The 15178-nt window shown below is 49.2% G+C and overlaps 1 long non-coding RNA gene across 1 annotated transcript; it reads right to left on the minus strand.

Moving 5' to 3' along the window:
• Positions 1-1811: 1811 nt before the first annotated feature.
• Positions 1812-14490, minus strand: LOC134474032 (uncharacterized). The gene is made up of 3 exons (XR_010044586.1): positions 14248-14490; positions 2234-2423; positions 1812-1933 (listed from the first exon to the last, which is right to left on the minus strand). It is a non-coding gene; the product is annotated as an uncharacterized LOC134474032 (long non-coding RNA).
• Positions 14491-15178: the final 688 nt, after the last annotated feature.

Here is a 15178-nt window from a genome sequence, read left to right on the forward strand (position 1 = left end):
CTGGCCTGGGTGTGCCTGACTGAGTGGCTTCCCATCCGATGCACCTGGACTGCACAGGAATGTGCTGGGAAGGGGATAGCCAGGGAAGAGGCATCATCGTCACATGCAGGATGCTGAGGACCTGTGGCTAAGTTGGCCGACTGTTCCCCTCAGAGGGGTGAGGGAATGGGTGGTTACAAGGAATCCAGCTGTTGCTAGTGTTAGAGATGAAGGCTCAAATGCTGGAGCAGAGCTCTGGGTGGGGATGCTGAGGACTTCAGAACCCCCATGTGAGAAAAAGTGTGAGCCGCACTGACTGACTATCCTCTCCCCCAAGTCAGAACAGGAATACTGAAGGCCTGTTCACTGTTGGGGACAGTCCTAGAGAGCTGGCTGCCAGCTTGAGGAGCGTTGCCTCCCACCCCCAGCACCCACAGCATCTGTAAGCGCTCTCCTCCCCCAGCCTCCAGATGCAGCCTCTCCCGCAGCCACAGGAAACGGGGAAGTGGCCCCTGCTGCCCGGACACCTTGGAGTCTCAGGAAACACCGGCCTGGGTGTCAACAGTGGCTGAGCCAGGCGAGGCCAAACAAAGGTTGATTCTTCTATTCTTATCTCGACAGAGCCAGACCTTTCCCACTAGCACCCTGTGAACACTGGCGGGCTGGCGCGCACACCCCTCTTTTCCTGCTCTCCAGCTGCTCTAACCAGAGATTCCCTCTCCTGGACTCAGCCGGGGTGAGGACTCAGAAGGGACTCTCCTGAATCACCTGAAAACAGGAGTTTGATTTGGGGGACTGCAAGAGGGAGGAAGGCATCTGGAAGGAAAAGCCCATCTAGTGCGCACGTGGCCAGAAGTGTGACCACCTGCAGGTCTGGTGAGGGGGACAGGAAGGGGTCCCGGACCTGCACTCCCAGCACTCCTGGGAGGAGGGCTACTTAGAATCACCTGGCCGGGCTTCTGAGCAAGTGGCCTTTGTGGGGAAGGGGCAAGTGGGCGTTGGGAATAGGGTGGAGCGGAGGCCAGTTCCCAGTGAGAGCCAGAGAGCTGGCCCTGAGGGATTTAATTTGGTTCCTGGAAAATCAACACCCCCTCCCCCCGCCCCGCCTCCGACCCGAGCACCTCGGTGCGGCAATGCCGCCACCTGGTGGCTGTGCTGAGCTCCTCCACGTTGAGTTTCTCAGCACTCTCACCCCACCCTTCGCGGGCTGGTTCAATGGATCTCACGGGCAAAGCTCCCGTAACCTTAGAAAGGCACCGGTGGGGAGGATTTTAAGGATACCTTCAACCTAATTCCTTGTGCAGCTAAATACGAAGGCAGGTTCAGAGAAAGGGTTCGGCTCCTGCATCACCTAGAATTCATGTACAATGTTCCCTTTCCTCCTGTCACCTGAGGCCTCTGGGCTCCTCCAGCTGGTGCTGTGAACCCCTTAAGCTCAGTGACAGGGTCAGCGGAGGGCCTCCCCTGAGCAGGTTCTGAGTATCCAACCCCCAGGAGGCTGGGGGCCCCTACTCAGAGCACCTTGCCCTCATCTTCTCCTGGTGTTTTCTTTTCAAATGGATAAAGAGGTCCTCTCCATCCCAGCCTTTCTAGCTAGACCAGTCCCACATTTCCTCCTCACAGAAACCCAGGGGTGGGTGAGCCGTTTTGTACAACAGGATTCAGTCACTCAGCAGGGCAGCCTGAACGCTTCCCATGTGCCAGTCACTCTTCTCCTGAGGGTACAGAGACTACTCATGGGGCTCACGGTTCTAGCCCAGGAGAAAGATGACAAGTTATTTTCATCTCAGTAAACAAATGTTTTCAGGCTGTGTTAAGAGATGTGCAAAACAAAACACAGAAGTCTCTTTATTGAAGGGGTATATTCTGAGATGCCCTGTACATGTCTGATCCTTGTAGGCCAGGACTGCTGACAACTGACCAGCGAATAAGTGGTACCTGCAGCATGGACAGCCTGGACAAAGGAAGGATTGGGTCTGGGTCAGGACAGAGCATGACAGTGAACAGTTTCATCACACTCCTCAGAAGGAGATGCCATTTAAAACATGGGGACTGCCCTTCTCTGCAGTTTTCCATTTAGTGTTTTCAAACCATGATTAACCACAGGTAACTGAAGCAATGAAAACTCAAACTGCAAATAAGAGCTGATGAGTGCAGCATGATGGTGCATAAGGCGATCACTCTTTAAGACATTCAGTGGATAGCAGAGATTTGCTTAACAGAAGTTACAGACTGATGAGGGAGATCCTCCTACCTCGAGGAAGTGGTGAGTGCAAAGACCCGGATGCAGCTGTGCTGTGCAGAGGCCTCTGCGTGAAGAGGGCAGGTCGCTGGAGCAGCATAGGGGGGAGCACAGGAGAGGCATAGGGGCCTCTTACTGGAAACCACTGGAGCATTTCCAGCAGAGAAGTCATGTGATCTCACATTTTAAAAGGCCATGCCAGCTGCAGAGGGGTGAATAGGGGAGAAGGAGAAGAGAGGGTCAAGGGAGAGGTCACAGCAGGAGCAAGTGGCAGTGTTGAAAGAGGTAGGGATTCCAAAGACGTCCTAAGGACAGGGCCAGTAGCGCTTTCTCCGTCAATTTATTCTTAAAGGTAATTCTGTAACAATGACTACAGCTAACATTTATTCAGCACTTATGAAAACTGAGAAATGGAACCAATATTTAGTGTGTTTTGACAGGCACAGGATTCCAATGATGCAGGTACTCTCCTTTCAGGAAAAAAAAAAAGAAACCCACAGAGGAGTGGGAGAGGCTTAGCAGCTGAGGCCCAGGACAGTTAGTTTAGTTGGATCTTCAGATTTTAAAATCTTGTAGAGAATGTGACAAGTACATTCAAAGGAACAAGCTAACTGCAAAACAAACTTAAGACCCAAGTGAAAAACCAATGCTAAGTGAAGGGCTGTGCATCTAGAGGTGGACAAGACTCCTTCCCACTGGAGACGTCCAAGACTGGGTCCCTGACAGACGGCATCGGAGTGGGTCCCTGGCAGTGGGGAGGGTTTGGATGGCAATGGTGAGTGAGACATTTAAGGAGGTAGGGGAGCACATACAAGTTGTGGAGTCAGGGAAGTAGAAGGAGCCTTCAAGGACAGTGTGATTCCCAGCGTAGCTGAGACGCAGGATGGATTAAGAAAAGCTGAGTACCCACATGGTCAGCTATTGCTGTTGTGTAGGGCCTGCACAGGGGTTGATTTTATTCCATAGAAAAGGGGGTGCCACAGGAGAGTTTTGGTTTATTCATCTATTTCTATCTTGAAATGTTTTGAGTGATTGCTACGACAGGGACACAGGATAAATCACAGTGCCTTTGTGTGGTCTTCAAGTTGGGCAGATGATGACGATATGGGTCAGCTTGGGGCATCAGTGCTGTGGTGTAGAGCTGCCGAGTAGGAGCTCATTTATGTTCTTTATGTGTTCTACCTTACGTCTTTAGAACTTGCTTTCTGCTCTTTTGTTTCAAGTGTGTTATCGTTGGTCCTTGAGGCTTTCATGTGACGGTTGCTTTAAAACCCCGGACAGATGGCTTCCTCCAGCCTCTCAGTGTTGGCATGTGCTCATTGTCTCTCTGAGTCTTGGTTGAGACTTCCTTGGTTCCTGATGTAATAGTGGTCTTCCATTATATCCGGACATCTAGGGTATCGTGTTATAAGACTTGGGTCTTTTGACAATCTCCTGCCCTAGCAGGCTTCCTGTGACTTTGAGCTGGTGGTCTAAGTTCTCCACTCAGCTGTTCGTCTCTGTGGGGCACCGGGGGCATGAGGAGGGGCCAGGGTGGCATTTCTGTCTCCATTTGTCCAAACAACAGCACCCAAGTGCCATGGCATTCCTCAAGTCCAAGCTCCCTAGTCCTCCTGCCTTATCTCCATCTATCAGTCTTCTTAGGTTTTGTAGATGCATAGTAAGCAGGGTTATAGAAGGACTCATCAATAGGAATAGGGAGAAGGGTGTCTACTGCATCTTTCCTGGAACTGGAAGTTCAAGCCAAAAACATGAGGAAGGAGAGGAAATCTCAAGGCATGAGACTAGAGAGTCAGGCAGCTAGTTCCAAAATCCTCTTTCACCATTCAAAATTACTGAGGACTCCAGAAAGCTTCTGATTTTGAGTGCCGCACGTACTGATAATTACTGTATCAGAGACTAAGACAGCTGAGTGCATAGCTTAGTGGGAGAATATGTGCTTGATATCCACGAGCCCCCGGGTTCAAACCCCAGCAAACCCCTCCCCCAGAAAAGAAAAGAAAGTGAAAAATGAGAGAAAGAAATTAAAACCAAACATTTATAACTATCCCATTACATAATATATAACACATTTTTTAATGAAACATAGTCATACTTTGCCAAAGAAAAATAATTAGGGCAAAGAGTGACCTTGTTTTCTACTTCAGCTAATCTCTCTGGGGTCTGGCTTCTAGACAGCCGTTCTCTTACAGACTTCTGTGTTGAGGGTGGTAGCATATGACAGGTGGCCGCTTGCGAGAGAATGAAAGTGAAGGAGGCAAATAGCATCTTGGTGGAAATCGTTTGGACCTCAGAAACTGTTCAGGAGTGTTACAGGCACCTCCAGGGGACCACAGGTCCCCATTTGAGAATTGCCACTCTAGAAGTGCAGCTGCCCAGAACTCAAAGTTCAGCTAATGCGAATAAGGAACGTAACTTCCAGTCTTATCTAATCTCAGTAACTCAAACTTAAAAACAATTTTATATAGATTTTGTTTGTCAAGCATAATCTGAAGAGTTTCAGTAGAAATACATTTTACTGTAACCCTAGAAAATTTAGCATCCAAATTGAAATGTGCCATGTGAATTAAATGCATGCCAGGTTTTGAGAACCTGGAGGAGAAGAAGAGTGGAAGTGTCCACTCATTAGCACTTTTTGTATTGACACTGTGTTACTATGATAGTATTTTGATACATTGGATTAATTAAAATGAATTTTAACTAATGTCAATCTTTTGTTTTTAAACTGTGACCACCAGAAAAATTTAAACAACATATATGGTTGACAGTGTATTTCTACTGGGTAATTCTCTTATGGATTAAGCTAGATTTTCATGTGCCTCAGGAAACTTATTCCTCATTTTGTAGGTAAAGTGGAGGCATTGAAAGTCAGGAGTAGGAAAAGACACACAGGAACTGGTACCTTGGAAGCTCGCTCTGGCTGGGGTGTGGAGCTCGGCGTGAAAGGGGGGCAGGGGGGAGATGATGGCTCTACCAAAAGGGAGTGGACCTAGTGGCCTGAAGACAGTGGCTCTGTGAGAGGAATCGAGAAAAGCAAAGCACCCTGGATGGTTTTGAGGTATTGTACTCTGGCTGAGTAGGAGAACATCTTCATTTTAGGTTTTGCATGGAAAAATCCTTAGAGATGAGGTCTCATAATGCCTGCCACTTTCCAATGACCCAGCACACTCTGATACACACATGATACAACTGTGAAAGCATCAGAGTAAAAAGGCAGACAGCATTTTAGTAGTATTATGAAATATATCGGGGCTGGGGATTTAGCTCAGCGGCATAAGCGCCTGCCTTGTAAGCAGGCAGTCATGGGTTCGATCCCCGGTACTGATAAAAAGGAAAAAGACCAAAAAAAAAAAAAAAAAAAAAGTGGGGGAGAGATGAGAAGGGGAAAGATCAAAGGCCGTCTGGGTAATGAAAGCTGACTTTACTATTTTGTCATATTTCTATAGGCTTGAAAGTGTTCAAAATAAAAAAGATGGAGAAAATAAAAACCAACAAAAAATCTTGACTGCTCTTGGTAGTCACCGATTAGAGCTGACAGAAAGGGGAGGGCAGTCAAGAGTGATTTTCCAGTTTCTTCCTCAGCAACTGGGGAGAGAGCATTGTCACTCCTGAGATGGAAACACAGGGGGAGAAAACGAGATGATCATGGGCATAATGACAAGCGTGGGCTGAATATGAGGACTTGGAGATGCTCTGGGGTCCACAGACAGTGTCTGAGCCTGGCATTGCTGAGAGGGAAGCAAGCCAATAATGTGTGCAGACTCAGTGACTGAAGGTAGAAAGGGACAGCATGGGATCCAGGGCACAGGCAGAGATTGAGACAGGATAAGAGATGAAGATGACATCCTGTGAACACTAGCATGTAAGGGTCAGTGAAGAAGGACATTGTTGGGGACAGCTTCCAAGATGGCCCCAGTGTCATCTCCTGTATCTACATCCTGTGTGATCCTCGTCCATTTGGTATCAGAGCTGACCTGCATGATGACGTGGGCAGAAGTGACGCTATTTAACTGCAGAGCTTAGGTCATGGCTTTTATCTCAGTTGCACACACTTCCTCTTCTTGGGTCATTTGCTCTGGGACAATCCAGCTGCTGTGTTATGAGTAACCCTTGGGAGAGGTTCCGACAGGGTGGTCCTGAAACCTGCTGCCAACACCGTGGGACAGAAATTGGAAGATCTTGGAAAAGGACTCTCAAAAATGATAAATGAATGAAGGTTACAATGAGAGGTCCACGAGCACCCTAGCCAGAACCACCCAGCTATGCTACGCCACCCTGTGAATTGCTCCAGAGTCCTGGCCCTAAGAAACCATGAGCAAATCAATGCCATTTTAAGACTTTGAACATGGAGGTCATTTATTACTTAGCAATAGGTAATGAATGCAGATGCCTCAAAGGAGACTTTGGAGAGTTGGTCAGGGAGATATGAAAACTGTGAATCTGGGATCAGGGAAAATCGCAGAAGAGACTGTTTCAGAAAGGGCAGCTGAGATATAGGGTCAGATGCCATTGAGTGGCAGAGAAATTGAATTTTCAACCAAATAGTGATTGATACAATTGGTGAAAAAGTGAGAAGAATGGGGAGGACAGAGACCAGACAACAGGGGCGAAAGAGTAGGCAACAGCCAATCTCTGAGTTTCCCATTACCATACTTATGGGGAGAGCACTTCCCGTACCATAAGCACTATTTTGGGACTGGGAAAGCTGAAGGCATGTTGCTGTTGTTTGGCAAAATCCTCTAACCTCCCAGCAGTGACGTGTTAAGAAATTCTTTCCAACTCCATTCATCACTATTGGGGCAGCCTCAATCTCTTTCCAGAACTATTATTTTGGTGCCAGGAGGCCTCCCAGCTGGTCTACTCCCTCATCTGGGTCTGCCTACCTTACCACTCTTGCCTTAAGTAAGTCCTTAGGAAAAACACTGATGAATTGCAGTGAACCATTCCTTCATTCATGCCATGGCTGTTTATTGAGCTCTTTTTAGGAGTCTCAGCCTCCAGCCTAGTGTTTTTAGATATTGTAATGATTCACACAGGAAGTTAGCACTCCAGTGCAAGAGGAGCCCACCTTATCTTCCCAGAGACTGGACCCCCATCCAAGGTCAAACACAGCACTATAAAATTCAGCAACAGCAGCATCAACAAATGAAGCAATCAGAACAATCATTCAGAGGTGATTAATGGCGCAATTCCACTTGAATCTCAGACACGAAGCTATACATAGGTAGCTATTCTTGGTTCTAACTAACTATAATGTCTTTGGCCTTCAGTCCATCAATTCTCCTTCCTCTGACCCACATGACCTCTCCTACAGGAAGACTTCACTGAGTCTAGTGAATGGAATCACACAGACCAGCTGGAGCTGCAGTAGGTTGTCATGTGGGGTTCTGGGCAGTCTCTCTGGCTCTGGACTTACACAGGCCTGCATTTGGGTTCAGCTCTGACTTCAACTATGTGACTTGATTGAATTTTTGTTTTTGTTTTGATTTTTGCAGTATGGGGATTCAACCCCCGACCTTGTGCATGGTAGGTAAGTGCCTTATATTCATAGCCCAGCTATGTGACTTTGAGCAGGTTACTTTGTAAAACTTTTTTCATTCTCAGTTTCCTCACCTAGAAAAGAAAGAGAGGGAGAAAATGAATAATAATACTTGGTCTATAATATTACTGCAAGCATAACTGGAAGAAAAGGTGTTACACAGAAATCCACTATTGTATGTATTCATTCCACAGACAGGCAAACTTTACCATGGGGCTGATTTGCTAACTGATGAAAGGAAACACTTCAGTAAATATTTTTAGTTAAGAAAAGCAACTGAACGCCCATTGCCTTCTGCTCCTTCTCTGATCTTGGACTGAGAAAAGCCCAGAATGGACACTGTGCTAAAGAACTCACTTTCTTCACATAGTAAAGTAAAAGGAATCTCCTGTTAGCACAGAGAAAGGCAAGCAGGGACACTGGAGAGGCAGACAGGATGACAGGCAGGGAAGGGACTGCTGAGTGGCTGGAGAGCAGGCCAGCCCAGAAGGGGGCCTGTGGCCCAGTGCTTCTGTAGTGAGTGGCTTGGTAACTGCTGAATAGTGCTGATCCTCACTATGAGTCTTTCAATCGAAATAGCTTTGTGGTCTGGAGATCGCTAGGAAAAGAAGAAAAGAAGTGCCTTGTGCTATGTATGTGCAAGAGGACAAGTGCAAGAGGAAGTGCAAATGCAAGAGGACAAGAAGACAGCCTTATGGGCAGCTGAGTAAAACAGCCTGACCTTGGCGGGAGCAGAAATTCCTAGGGAAAGGTGACTGTGAAAAGGTCAACCCATTTGCCAGAGTCCTCAGAATCTTGGGAGAACACATGCTTCCCACAAAATTTTGTATGGAAAATTGGGCTATTAAAGCAAAACAAAGCGTGATTTAAGAAGACTGATAAAAATCAGGTTGCATAAGAGTTAAATGAAAGCATGTACATCCAGCAATTAACACAGAGCCCAGGCCCTGATAAGCACTGGACCCAAAGCTGCTTTTATTAGGATTTATTGTTCACTTTCCTTTTTTCTTCACCCTTCTGAACTTCAAGGGCTCAGAATCTACTTGAAAATTATAATACAGCCATTCATTCATTTCATAGACATTTTTCAAATTTCTTCTATGTAAAAGGTAAGTTTAATAATTTCAGGAAGCAGTAATTATTACAGCCAACATTTCTGAGGGCTTAGTATGTATCAGACATTAAAGGTGGCTTATTTTGTGTAATCCTTACAACATTCTAGTTGACCCTCCTAACAATTCTAAGGGAGGAACAATTATGCTCCCACTTTACAGGTGGGGAGACCGAGACACAGTGCAGTGGGGAAGCTTTAGATCAAATTATCAGTAGTGAAACAGGCAAATTTTCACCAAGATCTTAAGGCATACTTTTAAGCCTCTTAGTAGGTTATTTTTGAATGCAACGGTCAATGTAGGTGAGTTATAGCCTACAGAAGGGGAGGGATTATGAGGGTAGGGAAATAGGTGAGATTATCCAAAAAAGTAGGATTTTCTTACCTCCCCCAGCCCTATTCCTTTTTTACCTCTGAACTCTTGGGGTGAGTTGGCACCAAGGCCCTCACCCGTCTGTCCTGAGCTGCTAATCAGTTGATCTGCAGTCTCACATTCTGCCTGTGCCCACTGTTAATCAAGGGAAGGATGAAAGGAAGAGAAGAGGAAGGTCTGATTGAGGCAGCCAAGAGATAATTAGAAGCTGATTATTGTACCATAATACAGCACAACAGCAATAAATAAATCAATCAGCTGGGGGTTGGGAGTGACTTTCCTATAATCAGCTATTAAAGGCTTGTACCCCTAATTAGTCTATTAATTAGAGCCACGCTCTCCCATCCACATGTTATCAGCCTGCCAAGGCAGAGAAAACCCAACCCAGGGGCCAGGAGATAAGGGAAATGAGAGAGACCAAGTAGCAGATTCAAATAGCTGGGCTTGTGTGTGTTTTAGCTCTCAGTGCCCAGGGCAAATTCACCTGCTAGTAGAAAAGAAACATTTATCAAAAACCAAAGGACTGTTGTCTTTGTTGAATAGAAAGGGGAAAGAATGATTTAATCTTTAAAGGGAAAAACCACCCTAACCACATGCGGGGATCTGTGAAGGGTAGTTCTGCCTGTGTGTTCCCTGGGGCTCCGCACACAGCGAGAAACAAACATGCCCATACTCAAGAAGCATCATCAGAAAGCCAGCAACAGAAGGACCCCGTACCTCTGCTCAGTGTGCTCATTTTAGGGAACAAACACTATGAAGTTCCTGCTATGTGCCACCTGCGTTCTTTGTGTCTGTAATGCCTCATTTGATGATTTCGTTGACAGTCTCGGAGTGCCCGCAAGTTATTTTGGGGAGTTTCCAAAAAGGAGCCTCATATGGCCTTCAAATTGTGGTCACCAGAGAATGTCTGTTCTGCTCCTCCTCGCCTGTTCTGAGCCTCCATGGGCCACATTGCCTTCCCACCAAGATCTCAGGAAAGTCTTCTGTCAGCATCATGCTGCCTGGGCCTGGAAACTCACAAGTCATTCTTGAACAGCTCCAACAAGCTCTGAGCCCCAAAGTGGCCTTCACATCCCTGGGAGAGGCACAGTGAGGAGCACTGTGCCCATCACACTGCCTTCCTTACTGTGCCAGCTCCTCTACTACCAACCCCACAACAGATACTCCAATATACTCAAATAAAGACAAGCAGACACAAGGCAGGGTGCTGGGGCAGGTATCTCCAGTAGCAGCCAGCCACCAACAGCACTGAGATGGCTTTGTACAATCCTCAGAGAAGGCCAACTAAAGGCAAAGAAGGGTTGTTATTGAAGTCACCCCACTAAGATGCAAGAGGGTCAACCCTACGGTCAGGCTCTTCCTACTCCATTCTTTCCTTCTAGGGTAGCTGTTGCGACTTAGTTCACTTTCCATACCAACCTAACACACATGCCAGATACGCTTTGCTGTGGAAAGCAATGACACGTGTGTCGCAGGTGTCTCCCTCTAGATCTCAGAACGCCTTTGTTCCAACACTGCCTCTTACTTGTGGATGGCAGGGAGAGGCAGTAATGAGGTGGTGGAAACTGCCTGGCCTTACAGCTCAGCACCAAGGCAACCAGCTAGGTGACCTTAGGCAAATTGCTTCCTATTGTTTCTCTTTGGTTCCCTCATATGCAAAATGGGAAATGTCAGCTGCCTACTTAAAATGTGACAGTGAGGATCAAATGAGACACACACACACAGAGCTTTAAAGTTACAAAATACTGCCAAACACATTGCTAGACACCTTTGAGTGGAGCCTGAGGATTTTTAACTCCAGTTTTCAAGAGGAAATTGAAGACTCAGGTTGAAGTTCACTTGAAAACACTCAGTAAAATTGTACTCAAAGCAGTGATCTGGCCCCATCACACCCAGCAGCATCACATATTTGCCCCAAAGCCTCTCATCTGGAATGTGTATCATTCTCAAAGCTTTTACTCATCTAATACAAACACACATGGCTCCTAGCTGGCACCAGGCATAGCACTGGGCACTGAAGACCCAACTGCAACGGTTTTACCAAGACAAGGAAAGCAGATGCCTCAGAAGTAAAGCACAGCATGTGGAACTAACATTACAGGAGAGAGAAAGAACAGGTGACAGGGTGATACAGGAGAGGGAAGGACCCAGGAGAGTGAGCAAGACACTGCCCATGCTAAGACCCAGCAGGGAGTGGGTAAAGGAGAGGGCCAAGGCAGGAGATCTAAGAGTCTGCCAAAGACTGCTCCTGTGCCAAGTAAGCCCAAGGATGGGCTTTGAATGACATTCTTAGTATGGTACGAGGTCACAAAGTGTTTTAATTAGGAAATGGTTGATAGTTTTGAAGATCCTCCTGGCTGGAAGGTATCGGAGTTCAAGCTGCTGTAATAGAATACCAGAGACTGTGGCTCAAACAATAAGCATTTATTTGTGTCACAGTGCTGGAGGTGAGGGAGTCCAAGATAGAGGTGCTGGGAGGCTTACTTTTGGTGGAGGTCTGCTTCCGGGTTGCAGTTAACCATCTCCTCATCTTCTTGTTTTGTTGCATGGCAGTGAAAGAAAGAACAAACTCTTATGTCACTTCTAGAGCACAAATTTCATTCAGGAGGGCTCTATCTTCTTGATTTAATTCCCTCCCAAAGCCCCCCAACTGCTGATACTAGCACCTGGTGCCTTGAACTGGAAAATTCAAATGTTAGAGGGCTAAAATATAGCAAATGTGATGACCAGCTCTGAGCCTGGTGAGGCAGGTAGGATGGACACAAATACACAACTTTGAGCAAGAACAGGTGGTTCTGAACTGGAAAGAGGAGAAGGGCTATCTCTAAACTGCCTTAGGATTTGGCAAGTAGAAGTGGATGCCACTAGGACATGTACAAGGAGCATGCGAAGACAGGCAATCAAGGCTGATACACTAGCTGCTTCTAACATTGCAACTGCTATGTGGTGGTGCCGATTGGGCTAACAGACACTAGTGCTAGAATACCTGACATGCAGCAAATGCATCCTGTCTGAATTTGCATGCCAGCTTCATGCATGACCTCTAAATTGGGGCTGAGCTTTGCCCAGAGAAAAAGGAATTGATGAGAAGATCTTGTCAACTAGAGGGTCCTGTTCTCCAGGCACCCGGGTGCGTGCATCGGTGTTGGAACATCAGGGGATGAGACAGAGGCCCCTGTCTCTGGGAACCAGGGTATTCATCTCCCTGGCCCTCCTGCTCCCCTCAACCTAACTTCTTATGAACTCTTTGTCAAAGGTGGACAGTGCAAGGCTCTTAATTTACAGAGGGGAAAATTGATCTTAAAAGAGTTTACAACAACCACCCCAAAGCTACAGGCGCATGTATATGAAACAGCTACACAAGGCATGAAGTACATGCTTCCAGTAAAACGAGGTCATCAATGGTACTTCTGAATGGGAACATCAGGGAGGTAGAGGATTTTGCGTTGGTCTTCGGGGCAGGTGGGGTTTCTATAGGCGGGAATGTAGGATTGTGGTCGGGTGGTGAAGATATTCAAGAAGGAAATGGCAGGGACTAAGAGGCAGCAGTCTCCTTCGGTCTGAGGGAAACTGCAGAGAGTGAGTTCCTGTTCCTAAAGCAAGGCTCACTGAGCTTCGAAAAGGTTCAGAAATTCCTTACATACTACACAGATGTGAGTCTCTGTAGGCATGCACACATTTTTCTGAAAAGTGTCCACAGCTCTCCATCAATTCCCGAACTGGTCTAGATCCGAGAAAAGGATGAATGACCACATTCTAAATTTAGAATTTGCAGGTAGGTTGTGTTGTGGTTTAGGAAGCAGGTGAAACGGTGGTGTCCTGGGATCTGCACACATGAGGCCTGGCAACACCAGTCTCAGAGAGAGCGTCTGTCCTTTCCCCACACCGACGTCCCTGCACCTATATCTTAGAACAGGGGTCACCTGGAGACAAATCTGGAGACACAAGGTCAGAGCTCGGCGCAGGGACTACTGTGACGCTCCAAAGCTCTGGAGACTCGATCGGAAGTAGGAGTGTCGAGCTGTTCCGTGCCAAGGCCAGAGACCCTCGGAGGCGGGAACCTGGAACTAAAGAAGCTGTGGCCACATCCTGGGAATTTAAAAGTCCGCCAGCCTGACTGCGGCTGCGGGTTCCCTGACGCGAGCAGCGGTGTGCATCGCGGCCGCTGGGTGGCGCAGCGCGGGACGCCGGCGTGGGAAGCGCGGCCGCGCGGGGGCTGAGCTCACGCGCCCCGAGCGGCAGGGCTGGGCGGGCGGCCGCAGCGGATGCGCATCTCCCTCATGGCACGGCGGGTCCGGGGATGACGAGCGGGGTGGCGCAGCGCCCCGGCAGGAAGGCAGCCGCCGAGGTGAGAGCAGGGCCCTAGCCGATGGCAGTGGGCGGCGCGGGGGCTCCCGGAGCGTGGTCGGGGTCTCGGCCGCGCCCACCCCCGCTGCAACGCAGCCTCGGGCGCAGCTGCGTCCGCCAGGGGGTTGGGGCGCATCGCGGCCTGCGGCGGCCGGGGTGCGTCCTAGGAGGGCCACTACGCGGGGAGTTGGCGATGGGGAGTCGGCGGCGGACCCCGGGCTCTCGGGAGCCGCGGCGCCCCCCATCTGGCGCCCGGCGGCTCCGCAGTGGGCGTGGTGCCCGGCGCCGCAGAGGGCGCGGAGTCTAGGTGGCTGCGGAGACAGGTGGTTGGGGGCGCAGGGCAGTGCGCCAGAATCAGGGTGTCCGTGCGCCTTCCTCTCTGTGCGTCTATGGGGGATGCGGAGGTGGAAGGAAGAGGGGAGGCAGGGAGGCCGGAGAGCGGCAAGTGCCCCGGGAGATCCCCCTGGGCTTGGTTACGTATCCCGCACGCCCAGAATCAATAAAGTGGGTGCGGTGGTGCTTGTGGAAGTTTGATGGGAATCTGGTCCCGAACTGCCCCACACTGGCTGCCTGGCCCCGCGTGCGCGATCAGGCACCTCGGGCTCCGAGCCCTGTGCCAGGCTGGGGCGGGGTCGGGGTGGGGGATGGAGGCTCACCGCTGCGGAAGCTCTGGCAACTGAGGCACCTTCGTGGTCGGGGGCTGCGCACTAAGTTCACGGAGCGGGGGGCGGGGTGGTGAGTGGGCCTGGATACTGCAGGAGGTGGGGCTGCTGGGAAATACGGCAGTCTCCTTAGAACCTTTTCCTTCCAGCTTTGTTCGCAACCCTAGATAAGAATTTAGGATTTGGTATTTGCGAAATGCCCTTATTGCTGTTTTTTTCTTTCCCTTTCGGTTTGTTTTGTTTTTTAGAGGAACAGCAAATGACAGAGCAGAGGGACAGCGGGCCCAGCCAATCCTAGAGCGGCTGCAACACTTGTTCCCCAGACAGACGCATTCTGGTAGGAGGATAGAGGAGGGGGCGCTGGCCATCGCCCTTACCCTGCCCAGGACCCCTGCCACCCCCGCGGGAGAGCAGCCGAGTGGTGGTGGTGCCGGCACCCCTCCCTCTGCCCAGTGCGGGAAGAAGAATGCAGAGCCAAGGAAAAACCCTCAGTGTCCTCTGGGGTGGACAGAGCAGGTACAGACAGGGTTGGGGCAGCTGGGCCTGACACATTTTCGGTGCTGGTGACAAGAGGGCTGTACTTCCTGCCACTCGGGTTCGTTTCCACCACTGGCCTGTCCCTGGCACTCACTGTGTCTCTGTGCTTATTGGTGCCACCATGTTATATAACGCTTATATAACCTCCCGGGGCGAGGGCGCTGTCTCTTCTCGGGTTGAGCAGATACTGTGTCCATGTGGGAGGCAGGGTCTGCGGGGGCCTGAGGGCCTCCCTCATGCAGTCTGGCTCCTGGTCCTGATGCCTGGCATCGGCAGGGGGCTGGGAGGATCCAGGCCCATTCCATACCAGCTGTCTGGAGCTGAGAAAGGGTTGACTAGGATCTCTCTGCCTGCTTATGCCTTTGTTTCCCCCATCCAGCCCATGTGG

The sequence above is a fragment of the Cavia porcellus genome, unplaced genomic scaffold (genome assembly GCF_034190915.1).
Source record: "Cavia porcellus strain 051 isolate PalLab524CR breed Dunkin Hartley unplaced genomic scaffold, mCavPor4.1 scaffold_29, whole genome shotgun sequence".
Lineage (NCBI taxonomy): Eukaryota > Metazoa > Chordata > Mammalia > Rodentia > Caviidae > Cavia > Cavia porcellus.